Source organism: Tamandua tetradactyla, chromosome 1, assembly GCF_023851605.1.
Source record: "Tamandua tetradactyla isolate mTamTet1 chromosome 1, mTamTet1.pri, whole genome shotgun sequence".
NCBI lineage: Eukaryota > Metazoa > Chordata > Mammalia > Pilosa > Myrmecophagidae > Tamandua > Tamandua tetradactyla.
This window is the reverse complement of record NC_135327.1, coordinates 186,630,393-186,636,278: the sequence shown is the minus strand read 5'-3', so window position 1 is coordinate 186,636,278 and position 5,886 is coordinate 186,630,393. Positions and strand designations below refer to the sequence as shown.

Genomic DNA, 5,886 nt, shown 5'->3' with positions numbered 1-5,886 from the left:
ATAAATACATAAATAAAATAAATAAATAAATAAATAAATAAATAAATAAATAAATAAATAAATCCCTTAATAAGGAGAATGGACCAGCTTTCAGCATGACCTAGAATGATGGCATGAGCTACTGAACCGGGAATTGCACAGTGCTAGCCATTGAAGCTTGGCAGAAGACCGAGGCCCAGAAGCGATGGGAGCAACTCCTGCTGGGTGAGCTGGTGGCCCTGGTGAACAAGCACAATGTGCTTGGATGTGCAGGAGGCCTGGACGTGCAGGAGAAGCAGGCCAAAGAAGACAAGCATTTGCAGCAAACTTGGAGCAAAACAAAGGCAAGATGGCCAAGAAAGAAGAGAAATGTGTTCTTCAATAGTGGCCAGACCAGAACTTTGCCCAGCATTTAGAGTCTTGGGTCTCTGGAGCAGAAAAAATCAGACTCTGTTGATTTAAAACTTTTAGCATTCTGTTTGGCCAGCTTGTACTTTTTTAGCACCAACACCCCTTTTCCTCTCCTACTTTTCCAGATAAAGAACTACAAAATAGATTTGTTTCGAGATTTGTTTGTGAGTTAATCATTTCCGTGAAATAAATTTGCACAGATAGCTTGTGAATACTTGGTATTGGGAGTGTCCAAGAAGCTGTTCAAAAAAGAAAATCAAACATTCCCTGCATTATTTTCTTTCTTTCTCTCTCTTTTTTTTTAGATGGTAGGAAATTTGAAATTTTTTGTGGTTGTTAATAGCATAATGATGGTGGGAGGAAGCTTCAGAAAAGGTTAAAGAAAATGTCATGAATGATCTTTTATCTAGACCTGCCATATGTAACACTTACTCTGCTACCCATATTTTATAGTTAGATCATACTCAATCTACTTACTAAACTGTGTTTTATTTACCATAGGGATTTTCTGAAGTTGTTTTGCATTTACCATAAGGTTAATAGAGTTCTTCTACTCAGCTTTTCTTTAGAGGATGGTCTTTTAAAATTACCTGAGACAAGAAATGTGATTTGAAGGTGAGGCATGAGGATGGAACTAATTGACTTGCATCCATTTACAAAAGACAGACTTGTCATCTGAGAATGTGCCATTATTTGCTCTGGACAACTATTTATTACATTTTCCTTGCTTCCACATTTTGCTGATTGATGAATGCTGTTAATGTTTATTCTGTATTAAATATATAATATGAATCAATAAAAAATTTTATAAAATATTCCATATTGATAGAAGTCTGTCTTGCCACTTCCAGTGTGCCAATTTGAATCTGTGGTGGACCCCAGAAAAGTCATGTCATTTAATCCTCATTCAGTATTGCTAGGTGAAATAATTTTTATTGTTTCCATGGAGATGTGACCCCCCCAATCATGGGTGATAACTTTTGATTAGATGGTTTCCATGGACATTTGGCTCCACCCATTCAAGGTGGGGTTCCTTACTTGAGCCCTTTAAGAGGGAGCCATTTTGGAAAGAGTCATGAGAGCCCATGAAGCCAGAAACCTTTGGAGATGAAGGAAGAAAATGCCCCCAAGGGAGCTTCATGAAATAAGAAGCCTGGAGAAAAAGCTGTACCTTTGTGCCTTTCCAGTTGAAAAAGAAACCCTGAACATTATCAGCCTCTGGAACCAAAGCATTTTTCTCTGGATGCCTTAGATTGGACTTTCAATAGCTTTGCCTTAATATTGGACATTTTCATGGCCTTAGAACAGAAAACTAGCAGCTTAATAAATTCTCCTTTTTAAAAGTTGTTCCATTTATGATATATCTCATTCTGGTAGCTAGCAAACTAGAACAATGAGTAAATCCCTCCAATTAATATTCTCTTCAGTAACATAACACTGTCATTTTTTGTGAAAATGGTTATGTTTATTTATCACAATACTGAGCAATATAAATTTTCTTACCTTAAAAAAATATGCAAATATGTTTAGAAAATTTGTCTTAGATTATATGACAAACTGATTGAGTTTGGGTAATTTGAAGAATCGGAGGAAAGATAATTCTCAATTTATACTCTCTGTATCATGGATGTTCTCAAATTTATAATGAGAAAATATCAAATAAACATTGTACAAAACTCTCATCTTTTCAGGGTCACTCCATTACCAAGCATAATCCATTTTTATTGGTTCACCCAGTTTGAAAATATGACTGCCATATAAGTTGTCCTTATATTCATCCCACTTTGAAATAGCTGAGCTGATAATCAGGGACATGCCATAGATACAAATGGCTGGAAAAATATTCCATGAATACATATGGATGGACACATTTTCAGAGCAGTGGAAAGTTTATATGATACCAGACTGTGGAGCTAGATTTAGGGGCAGAACCTCCCCACATACTTTCTAGAGGATTTTTGGTGATTAAGACTTTTTGTCTGACTAATATTCAGGTTTCCTGATATTTTTGGTGCATGTAGGACAACAGTGGTGTTTTGTATAGAGAACAGCGTTAGTTTTCCCTCCTACTGGCTGAAAGAAGCAATGAAAGCCTGGTACAGAGGAGAGAGAATATGAGCTACCTAAAGTCTGAGACGTGTCCAGGAAACCTAGACCTAGGCACTGGAAAAGAACAACCTTGTTGTGAACCCCTTGAATGGTAAGTTTTCCAGTAAATAAAACTTACAAAATTTCTAAAACTTAATGGGTCAAATATGAAACTAGTGAAAAGTTTGTTCTGCTTTCCCAGACTGATTACTTAGGGACTCCTTGAGCCTGGGCTAATTAAGTACAGGTACCTCAGTGACTAATTCTTCTTGGAGAGGCAGGAAGGAAGGTGGGATGTAGAGAGCAAGAAAGACCCTAAGCTCTTCAAAGTACTATTATTTCTGGACTTTTTCCTAGACTTCCCTCAAAGCAACATTAAAAGTGATGGTGAAGCTGTTCTATAAGAGGTGAATGTCTTCTCAAGTGTTCCCTTCTATGAAGGATAGAGTAGGAGACACACCAACATAGGAGTGTCTAGATCTGGCTGCCATTAAGAACAAAGACAACTGAAGACTGAAGAGTGGGCCATGGTAGCTGCAGAGTAGAAAGGCTCATTCCAAATCCCTCATTCAGAGAAGAGAGCAGATTCAGCTCTTCTTCTGCCCAGTGCAGAGATAGGCACAGCTACTTGCCATTAGCCAGGATCCTTCTTTCTTATCTTTCTTCATCCACTGTTGGTAGGCAGAGAGTGTGAGAAAGCGCATAAGTATACTCTCCCAACAATTCTATCCTTAAAGCCTCTTTATCCATCAGAATAGCAGCCACAGAGAGAGAATGTATTTTAGCAGCACTGTGTTAGAAAAAGAATCAAAGAAAGGAAGTTGATAATTGGAGATAAGAAGGAAAATCAAGAAGAGTAGGATTGAGGAGATATGGCAGAATTGGCCTTGGTCAGGGTCAAGTCCTCTCTAATCAACCACCCACCCATCCATCCATAAATCCATTCATCCATCCATCCACCCATCATCCATGCATACATTATCTACCCAAACTTTTAAGCAAATATTTGGCTCAATAATATTATATATTTATATCTATATCTCTATTTGTATGGACCTATATATGAATGTATATTTTTATGTGCTCTCTTGGAATACAGAGGTGAAAAAGACATATATTTTCATTTGTAGAGTTTGCACTCTAATATCATAATAGACAGGAAATAAATATATTACTCATTCCTCATTCTTGCTTTATCTTTCTTTATGGTATGAATAATAAATTAACATCCTATATATTTTGCTTATTTATCTCATGTATGGTCTAGCATTCACCCTTTACTTGGATATAAGGTCAACAGGTGTTTTTTGTCTGTTTGTTTTGTACATTGCTAATTTTTTTCATGCTGAATGTATGAATTGAAGAAAGAAATGTATCATGAATATTGGGCAATAAGTACTATGAAGAAAACTAAAGCCCAGTAACGAATATATCTTTCCTTTCTTGGGTAAGGTAATTAAGAAGGGTACTTTGAATAGTTTATTTTTTCATGGGCTGAATGAAGTGGGTGGTAGAGAACTATAGTTCCTAAATAGCTAATGGCCTAGGATATTCCTTGTCAGTGGCAGTATATTTCTTTCTTCCAACGTCTTTGTAGGCATGGTGGGGTTATAGAGGATTGGCTCTGAACTGGGAAGGAATTCCAAACTTGTGTGGGATTAACACTATAGCAAAACTGGGGACTCAAAAATTGGTGATCTTGCTTCCCTGCAGTATGGAGTTTAGAAATCTGGGGAAAGAGGGATGTTGATCTTAGATCACCCCTTTCAGGCCCAATGGTGCAAAGTTGCATCATTTGAACATAATCTAGAATATTATCACATCATCCGGTGAAGATATGGAATTGATACAGTTAACCTAAGAGGAAATAGGAAAATCAAAAGTGGCCAGTATAATGGGTCTTCACCTTTGCCTGCTGAGAAGCCACATACAGTAGGATAAATCCAAAAAAAGCTTTTCTCTTACCAAGAGAGATATAGGTGTGTTCATCCATTCCAAAGAGTTGATTCCATAGACAAGTGAGTCTGATTTCTAGACTTGAAATGACTTAGCATTTAGCTCTGGCTATGTAGAGCATATATTAGTGGGAACAACTCACCTAATCATAAGGTTGGAAAGAATTCCTCACGCTAATCTGTCTTCTTTTCCCCCTTGAGAGCAGCACCATATGGAACAATGGTAACTCTTTTACCTCTAGGTTCCACAAGGAGCAGAAGCAAGGACTAGATAATGAGCAGTCTCTCTATTGCCACTGAATTCTGCCTTTTAGGCTTCCATGGGTCCCCAAAACTACACCACATCCTTTTTGCTATACTGTTATTCTTCTGCTCAGTGACATTAATGGAAAACACAGTTATCATCATGATTGTCTGTGCTGATAAACTATCTGCAGTCTCCCATGTACTTCTTCCTTGGTCACCTCTCTTTCTTTGGAGATCTGATCACAACCATTGTCTCCATGATGCTCTGGGGTTTGCTTCTTCCTGGGACTCAGACAACATATTTGAATACATGCACTATACGACTCTTTCTATATCTTTCTTTAGGGACCACAGAGTTTGTATTATTGGGAGCTATGGTTGTAACCTTTATGGCTGTGTGTAACCCTTTAAAGTGCAACATAATTATGAACAGTCTTACCTGCACATGGATAGTGATTGTATCATGGGTGTTGGGTTCCTTTCTGAAATCAGCCTGTCTATGCCACTTTTCAGTTTACCTACTGCAAATCAAATGTGTTAGGCAATTTCTTCTGTGAAAGAGGGCATTGCTCAAATTATCCTATGATGAAACACTTTTCACGGAGTTCTTTTTTTTTTTTGATGGCTATTTTCATCATCATTGGTTCCCTGATTCCTGCAATTGTCTCCTACACCTACATATCCACCATCCTCAAGATCCCCTCATGCTCTGGCCAGAAGAAAGCCTTCTCTACTTGTGCCTCCCACTTCATCTTTGTGGTGCTTGGCTATAGCAGTTGCTTGGTCCTCTATGTGAAACCCAAGCAAATACAGGCAACTGAGTACAGGATAGTTTCCCTGATTTCTGTGGTGACTCCTTTCCTGAACTCTTTCATCTTCACTCTCAGGAATGACAAAGTCAAAGAAACCCTTCTAGATGGTATGAAATGCTGCTTTTAATTCCTCAAAGACCAGCCCTTCTCTAAGTCAGTTTTCAGAGCTATGGCCTTCACTATGGATCTTTCAGTAAACCAGAATGTCTCAAATCCTTCTTATTATCATTTCAAAAATCATGTACTAGTACAAATGCCACTTGGTTTATGGAATTAGACAAAGAATGTGAAGTGAATCCCTTTCTTTGAACACCGGGAACTCATGACCTTAATTTCTGCTTGTTTGGATTATTGAACTGAAGGAAGCATAACTTTATAATGTGGAAATAACTAGC

The 5,886-nt window shown here is 37.8% G+C and overlaps 1 pseudogene; it reads left to right on the top strand.

Annotated features, from left to right (window-relative positions):
* The first annotated feature begins 4,707 nt into the window (after window positions 1–4,707).
* Window positions 4,708–5,618, top strand: LOC143681929 (olfactory receptor 9A4-like; annotated as a pseudogene).
* Window positions 5,619–5,886: the final 268 nt, after the last annotated feature.